At 42.0% G+C, this 9,073-nt stretch overlaps 1 long non-coding RNA gene across 2 annotated transcripts; it reads left to right on the top strand.

Annotated features, from left to right (window-relative positions):
* Window positions 1-2,927: 2,927 nt before the first annotated feature.
* LOC120737806 lies at window positions 2,928-8,494 on the top strand. 2 transcript variants are annotated; one of them, XR_005696841.1, is made up of 2 exons: window positions 2,928-7,296; window positions 7,832-8,494. It is a non-coding gene; the product is annotated as an uncharacterized LOC120737806 (long non-coding RNA). The 2 variants fall into 2 exon arrangements; XR_005696840.1 differs by having other exon boundaries at window positions 7,829-8,494.
* Window positions 8,495-9,073: the final 579 nt, after the last annotated feature.

Here is a 9,073-nt window from a genome sequence, read left to right as displayed (position 1 = left end):
ACATTGGCATCCTCGAAAGAGTGTCCTTTATCCTTAAGATGCAGATGGACTGCTGAGTCTTGTCCTGTGGAGGTGGCTCTCCTATGTTGTGCCATGCGCTTGTGAAGTGGCTGTTTGGTCTCTCCAATGTAGAGGTCTGGGCATTCCTCGCTGCACTGTACAGCAAACACCACATTGTTAAGTCTGTGTTTTGGCGTTTTGTCTTTCGGGTGAACCAGTTTTTGTCTGAGCGTGTTGCTGGGTCTGAAATACACCGGGATGTCATGCTTGGAGAAAACTCTCCTGAGTTTTTCCTGATACACCGGCTACATAGGGGATGACAATGTTGTTGCGTCTGTCCTTCTTATCCTCCCTCGCTGGTGTCTGGTCTTCTTTTCTGTGCCTCTTTGCTGACAGAGGCTCCTTTGACTACGATGACCTGTGTGACCAGGAGATATTTTATTTTGTATTCTTATGATCACAGTTATAATCAGAAGTATCAACCATTAATCATTTACCATTGTTGAACCAGTTGACAGAATAATCTTTGAATCACATCTAGGTTACTTTGACTAGAATATTAATCTACACAGATTATCAGTACTTTAATTAGTCTACTGTTGTTCTGTACTATTCTTGTTATTTGCTGAAAGCTGTTTTACAGTTCTGTAACCACTCAGAAGCCTGTGGGTCCTGTTGGACCCTGCCTTGGTTCTATGTTCAGTTCTGCACGTACTCAACAACATGCACACACTTATATAAGACACGCACGTTTACACACACACTTAGTAAAATAGGAGAGTCATCTGAGGACGGTTTTTGATAAGATACACTTTCACAAAATGCACAATGTAATACACACTTGTTTTTCTCTAAAGTAGCAGTTCATGTCCATATTAGGTAAACTCTCTGAACAGGCCCAAACTGCTATCATTTCCAGTAATATCTAACTGTGAGGTCGGCTCAGGACAGGCTCTCTGTTCGATATACACACACAATAGACACGAATAGAGATACACACCACACACACACGGTTTCTCTGAGTGCTGGACTGAGTGGAAACATCTGGAGGCCATATAGGGGAACTTTCTGAGTTCTCCCTGACTGATACCGATCATGTGACTTGACGTCATCATTGTAATAAAACCCTTGTGAAGAAACTGTTCGGGGGAGATCAGCGCTGAGAGCTTATCTTCACCATATGTACATATGTATAATAAAAATCACCTATTCTGACATCCACTGAGACCATGCAGTCGTTTGTCTTTTCCTCAAATTCGAACCATAACAATCTGGTGCCGAAACTCCGGTTTGAGGAGGGATGTTTTAAGGAGCTTGGCTGACGGCCTAGTGGTGTCGGACGGACACCCAGGAGCTACACTGAGTGATGGGCCCTGAAAATAAGAGAGGTAAGCACCGCCTGTTGATGGATCTCCAAAGGTGCCGAATTGGAAAATTAGGTGCTAAATTAAAGGTTCACTCAGTGGAGCTTCTGTTCTGTCCGTGGTGATTTTGGGGTAAGTAGTGTTAGAAGTTTGGGGAATATTTTACTGATAAAAGGTATAGCTGTTTATTGTGGGAGCGAATTTTAAGAGGTTTAAGAGGTTATATGAGGTTAAAATAACAAGGTTTTAAGGTGTGTGGAAACAAATAACACGGTTTAAGGTGGGTGGCTGGATGCCAGCAGTCACCTGGTTAGTGTAGGGTTTTTGGTTTAATTGATTAGCAGGGACGCGGTCTCGGGCTTCAGATAATTAAACGGGGCCGAGAGCGCACCGTGAGGCTTTTAAAAACAAGTCAATTTTCTTAGGACGGGGGACGAGGTCCCTTAAGGGCGTAGTTGCTCAGCACTGTGGCGGTGACCCCTGACCTCGGACGCGGGATCAGGTTTTTTGCTCGGTTGGTTGCCGGGGAACTTCGGGCATCCCAAATTAACCGAAGCAGTCGACGGGAGACTGCTTCCTTACTGCGCCAGATTGATCGACAGGTCTGGGACCGACCGTTGTCCTTTAACGTGGCTGCCTTGTGAGTTTTAAGTATAGCTGAAGGCGTAGGTGACTGATGCCAGCGTCGGACGTGGAACTTCCTGCCAGCTGCGGGACGCGGCTATAAATTAACTAGAACTTAGTAATCTGACCGTTTTCAAGGCGGCGTCCTTGAAACGGTAATCGGACAGCAAGAGCGCGGCTCTGGGCTGAAAGACGCTTTTAAATTATTTGAAAAATTTAGGAACACCAGCAGAGAAACAGAGAAGAGAAGTTGTTCTGGCATATGGTGTTTTCTTAGGAATTCGAGCGCTCTCGGGAGGGCGTTCCCGAAGCGTGTAATTGAGTAGTAAGGCGAGGCCTGGGCGTAGATGCTTTTAAATTAGTCAAAAACTTAGGTGTAACCTCTTCTGGCATACGACGTCTATGCGGGCCCGTGTGTAAATAGGTAAATAGGACTTCAATTACCTGTGTGTGTAAATAAGTTCATAAATCTGTTGAGTCTGAAACTCCTTTGTAATCTGTCTTTTTGTTAAGCCTGAAAATTGTCTTTTGTTGGGGAAATTTGGCTGTGTGGATCCTGAGTGTTGAAAAAAAAAAACGAAAACGCCTTTCTCTTCTCTCCCTGACAGAGAAGTGTGTGTGTATTTCTCCTAAGGAGAAAGGAGGGGTTGTGCTGTGCTGTGCGGCAGCGGGCACCCGCGCGCGAGCACGAGCGGTGTGTGTGTGAAGCTGCGGCCTTGATTTCATGTCTGTACTTCTCAATTTTAAATGCTTGACAGCTAGTTTTTGAGGAGGTGAAAGTGTGTCTCTAGGTGATTAAAGATTTCGGTATATTAAATAAACTAAACCTTGTAGTCTTCTGTTTGTGATTTCCTAACGTGAGTAAGGTTTAATGGAATCTCATGAGTAATGATCTTTTGTGTAAAACTCCCGTAAAGTAGGAGTGTGGTGATAAATATATTGATAAAATTTGAGAACTAGGTGTGATTGTTTGGAGATTATCTAGTTGGGGTGTATTTCCTTCTCTACCTGGAAAAGGCAGAGATTTGGGCTTCATTTGATGTTGTGTATAAAGTTTTTAAAGGTTGGTTAAGTCTTTCGTTATAAGGAGGGAACGGTGTGCATAAGTAGATTGAGTGGATTCTTTTCATCAGTGAAACCTTAGTAAATGGGTTCATACATATTGCATCTGTGCCGTTAAAGGAGTTGTGGCTCAAATCGCCTCTTGAGGGTCACGAGCCTTTGGCTGGCGCTATGATTAGCCAATCTACTGTGAGGATGGTATGAGTTTTAAGGGATTGCGCACGCTTACAGACACAGAGTCCAGAAACACACATGAGAGTATGGTTTCCAGGCAAAAGGCCTCAAAGTCGTGTGGTTGTTAGTTATTAGGGAAGTGAATGTGAGAGTGAATTTTTGCTGGTTTTGCGTGCTTAAACTGGTTGCAGTGAAAGTTTGTGAAGTTTCTCTTGTAAAGGAGCACTAGGGAGTGCGTGTGTGTGTGAGACAGGAAGTGTGCATGCCCATATAAGAGAGATGAGGTAAACTCTGGCCAGACAGAGCGTAGGAAAAAAAAAAAAAAAGGAAAAGTGTCTCTCTCTCTCTCTCTTTCTCTGTCTCAGGCAGCAGCAAGGAGGGGGGTGTCTAACCCCGCAGTGTGTGTATGAGCAGAGAGGGACAGAGAGGGGGGCAGCGTGTGTGTCCTCTGTTTCGTTGGTGATGAGTGAGCATGAAGCGAATGCAGCTTTTAAGAAGAGAAATGGAAATCATATTAATGCTATGCTTTAGTGTGCCAATACAGGCTAACAAAAGAAGATAAAATAAAGAAAGACAATAACTGGCAATTACATGAGTGAATGGAAAACACACATACACAAAGTGTTACATGTGCAATTATGTTCTTATAGAGAATCAGAAGTGAGACAGTTTTAAATTAAGAAATCAGTGACACGATGCATGAATTAATTCTGACTGTAACATATGGAGGCAATGAAGAAAGCAGCTTACACGCACTGAACATTAACAAAAATACATAGGAACAGCAATGAAGACCTGCTTACACGTATACACATGACATAAGCTGGTATTGCTGACCAGAGAAGGGAACCTGGTAGTTTAAGTGCTCATGATAGTAATAAAATGTCTCAGTTGTGTTTCTACAGGAGGAAAATAAACAGAACTGGATCAATTCTCCACGTACAGCAGTCGAAAGGAAAAACCTATGGGTTAATTTGACTGGATCTGATAAGGCAAGTTTCTGGTTGAATTGTTCACAGTGCCATGTCTCCACAAACCTGACAAAGTGGGGTCCTAACTTCTGGCAGAGGACCAGGAATGCTGTTAATAAGGTGGGAGTTTATAAATTTGGGTTAGTAAATTGGGGAAAGAAAACTGACGGCTTAAGTGGAGAATTATGAAGGAGTCTGACACGCTGCAAAAGCAACATATGCAAATTCACATACACAAGCAGAAAACGCATTAACCCTACAAAGACAAGACAAGCCCACGATGATTAATGCATAGACATTGATTAAACCTGGCTTAGAACACAAAGAAAAGAAAAACAGCTTGCTGTTTGTATGAGTGATGGAATGGTGTGAATGGTTAATAAAAAACATTTGAGTATGTTGAATCTAGGCATGTTAAAGTGCATAAAGTGCAAATTGTGTGGTTTTATTTAGATTTTCGGTGTATTGAGGAGGTGGAATTATGTGGTGATGACTGACTGACTGATTTTGTCAGTTAGGTTTGGGTGGTTGTTGTTTTTGTTTTTAAATAGAGGGAGTTTTAGGAAACACGGACATGTCCGAGAGGGGCCCATTATTTTTGTAACAGTGCACTCAAAGAAAACCTGTCAGGTGATTTTGTTTTGTTTTTGTGTTTTCAGGAGCTAATAATCAGCTCTCTTTTTCTCATTTTTGTTCTAAGCAGGCCTGCAACAGTGAATAACAGCACAAATTATTCAGCTACCGGTGGGGATCTGATTAGGTCGCAAGTCCCTGTCTAAAGGATTGTCGCGATTCAATCCAGTCAAAAACATAAGGAACTATTTTCCGATGGAAAATAAAAATGAAGGAGCCCAGTTTGAATAAATCTGGACAAACAATTTGCTTTTACTAGAGAAAGTTTCTGTTTTATTGGTGGGGTTTAAAGTTAGTAAGGAGTTAAATCAACCCTCCTCAAGACTTCAATAATTTAGGCAGTTATGTTTATACAAATACTAAATGTATGTTTAGTGTCTTCATACAGGTGGTTTTTTCTTAATCTGGAAACCTGAGTACGACAGCAGGAGACAAGCCAAGCTTTGGCTAAAAAATTCACGGCTGGACACCAGAGTAGTCCCCACGCCTCCTGGAAAAAAGAAAGCATGAAGTTTTAGGCGTGTTTTTCTCGCTGAACTGCTCTGGGTGCTCCCTGAATCTCACCAGTGTTAACCTCTGGCGGAAGACGTGGAGAAAAGGAAAAGATGTTCCTGGTAAATGACTGAAACAAATAAAACCACACACAACCAGAGAAAGGTATGAGAAGTGTGAGGAACAGACACATGTGTGTGTTAGTGAAATGCCTCGTTTGAGAAAAAGTTAAATTAACCCACATGCAGACGCACCCATACATGCAATGAAGAAACAGCTTACATACATGTGCACGTACAAGCAAGGTTAAAGTAGCAACACTTAACATACACCTGTTTTTAAATGATATAGTTTATCCACTACTGACAAATAAACTCTCTGGGTTGCAGGACAACAACTTATTTTCAAAAGGAGAGACACTGGTCATCCAGTGTGGACACGACAAATTTAGTGGTTAGAAGAGTCAAATTGTGACATGTTTTTGTTGATTGCTTAAGACAAATGATTACTGAATGACAGAAAATTCCTTTTTAGGTTTTTATACATGATTTTGAGAATTTGAACACGTACCTGTGTTGTCCTGCCAACTTGGGGGGTTATGAGTTGAGTATATGGTGAGAAAAAACAAAAGGGGGGAGAGAAGGCCCCGTTGTTTCTCCCCTCTCTGGATAACACAGCCAACACAACACAGACTCTACATAACATCATTTTCCTGTTCGCCTGTGGTTGTTTTGTTTTTGTTTTTTCTGAAAGCCGAAGCTGACCTGGACTCCTACCCTCCTCTACCATCGTTGCCCTCTCTGCTACCATCTTTGACCCTTTGACCCCTGAAGGCTACAGCAGCTGGACACACAACAACAACTTGAGGATGTCAACAGTGCTGCAGAAAGCGAATGCTAAAGCTTCAGCTGACAGAGCTGTGACGAGACGCGCATTAAGCCTGGAGGAAAAGGGAGGGTGAGCAAAAGAATGCTGACCTTTGAGAAGAGCCAAACAGCAGAGCTGCAGAAGGCTGTGGAGCAAAGTAAGGACAACATAAACAGACTCCAATCTGACGTGGAAGGAAAAGACTCTGAGGTTTTTGCCCTCAGTAAGAGCTCAAGGCATCAGAGCAGAAACTGAGCACGGCTCCGGAGGAGCTGGATGCTAGCTGAACTCATCAGTCAGACGTGGAGTTTCACATACAGGACTTGAAATCAGGTGGAAGCTTGCTGGAGCAGGAGGTCGTCAGACCTGACGCAAAGCTCCAACAGCAGGAGCAAAGCCAGAAAGAGCTACAGAAGCAAAAGGGTCAAGTTACAAGGAGAAGATGCAGGCAGCTGCAACCCGGATGCAAACAGACCCAAAGAGGAGGGGGGACCCCAGGGCAGGCTTCAGGCCGTTGGTTTACTTAAACGACAGAACAGGAAGGTGATGGACACAAACATACACCAACACACAAACACACACTCCTCCAGGCCCTGACTCAGAATGAAGAGAAACACACACATGAACACTTATGCACTCGTTGAGGGAGTGAAAACTGATACACACCCATGCACCAAAATCAAAATGCTGATTCAATTCACTAAGAAGTGACACACAAGGCTCTGGCTGCTGCAATGAAGAATGCTTTACTGACAAAGGCTCAATGCTGCACACAACAAAGTCAAATACAGAATCTGCTATAATAATAATAAGCCCAGAGGGCATTTGTGTGGTCTGGGGAGCAGAGTCCCGAGCGGTTTGGTTATGAAAACGATGCCTGTGCGAGATATCTGGGGCTTAAGGCCTCGACTCAATTGTTTACTGTACACTAAAAAAAAAAAAAAAAGAGAGAAAAACAGCCTGAGCAGTGGTGCAGAGTGAAAACGATGAATTAACAGTGTGAGTCTTATTTCAGAGCGCCACATCATTGTGATGGAGATTTAATAAAAGGAGGAACACACGGACAAAGAAGGAGAAAGGGGGGCCAGCCTTGAACACGATTGCCGGAGGTATTAAAGTTCTGGACTAAATTCTGGTTTCCATGGTGAGAAAAGTCACGCAGTGCCAGTAGTAGAGTTGGGTTGAGTGATGATTCTAAATTACTGTAAGTAAATCATCGTACACCCGTTCAAGTTTCATGATAACTAGGATCTAGACTTTGTTGAACTCTAGGCAATTTGAGCAGGTAAAACTGGAGTGACCAAGTAGCAGTTGAATAAAAGTCATTGAATAAGTGTTGAGATAAATTGGCAGAATTAAGAGAATTAAAACATTTCAAGAGCTCAAATTACTTAATATGGAAATGGTTCAATTTTGTTTCATGAACGCAAAACATGTAGGTTTATGAATATGAAAAGGTTGAGGTGGTGTTGATTTGACTCTGTGTAGGTTTAGGTTTGGCAGTTTTACTGAGGGGAGGAATATTCAGTGACAAGTCCTAAGACCCGGGCGTTTGTATTTTTGTTTTGGGTACCTTTCATTTTATTTTGTTTTATATTTTGAACAGTGCACTGATTTTTGTTTCTGGATCTTTTCTTTAAGCAGATCTGCACATTGGAAATTACAAGCATTACACGTCGGCGAGAAAATTGTTGTAAGTGAGTTTCTCCGCATTGAAATGGGTTCTGGAGGAAACACTTAGGGGGACAATTAGAAACGAGAGTCCCGGTCTAAGAAAAAAGGATTCACCGAGGTAATCCGATCTCAAGTTCTTCTTTCTCTTTTGAAATGACGTCATTTTGCTGAGGGCGGAAATCTAAATGCGGCGATGTTTTCCACTATCAGCAAAGAAAGAAGGAATGGATGAATGAATGAATGAATGAACGGATGAAAGACTGGAAATAAAAACAAACGGACTGACTGGTAAAGGATGACAAGACTTGACTACGACTTAAGGTTAACCTCCACCTAGATAGAACAAGAGGGTGGATGAATTTATGTGTGTTTCTTTTTACAGAAGTAGAAGGATGACAAAATATTCAAGGATGAGTGAACTTTTAAATGCCATTTTTGTGTCTTGTGTTGCTTGCAGAGGTAACTGCGCAGCGTTAATATATATTCTTCTTTACAGCGTTACAGTTCTTAATGTTTTCTTCTGACAGGAGATCTTTTATAGCACCTCTGGAATGTGGATGCTTGACTGCGGTCAATGTGCTGCTAATGTTTGCTTTGCTTTGGTAAGGATGGGGGCAGTAGAAAACAGACAAGTGACATGAAAACGAAGAATAATAATAAAACAAGTAATAATAACAAATAACTAATTTGGGGACAGTTTGACCTAGAGCTCACTAACTGGCCATTAGGGGGCTCTGAGTGATAAACTAGTGGAGCAACATTGCCCAAGTGACTAAGACAAATTGCGGCAATAATAGTGATTTAATGATTGGAGAAAACCTGAACATGATACTTGTCTGTTGTGCTGAATCTTTTATTACTCTATGATGTACAGGTGGTTGCAAATGAGCTGTTTGATTTAATGGATTTGCTTTTTAGGTAAATTGGGAGTTGAAGTAGCTTGACATGTAACTGCTGACTAACGTTTTTACACAGGGTTACAGCTTGGCGGGAGAGTGTTTTGGAGAGGATGTGTAATGTTCTGGTGCAGTTTCCAGTGGGGAGATTGCAAATACAACTAGAACTATTAATTGTGGTTAATCAAGACTAACCTGAAACTGAGGTTTTAGATAAGGAGGAATTAAAACAGATATAAAATGCATCCGGTCTTTAATTGCAGGTGTGACCATGAAGATTTTTGGTACAGATTGCAGGTTGTTGCTCATTATTGAA

This window comes from Simochromis diagramma, unplaced genomic scaffold, assembly GCF_900408965.1.
Source record: "Simochromis diagramma unplaced genomic scaffold, fSimDia1.1 OVJJ01000019.1, whole genome shotgun sequence".
NCBI classification, from domain to species: Eukaryota; Metazoa; Chordata; class Actinopteri; order Cichliformes; family Cichlidae; genus Simochromis; species Simochromis diagramma.
The sequence above is the reverse complement of the archived record's forward strand: the minus strand, read 5'-3'. Positions and strand labels throughout refer to the sequence as shown.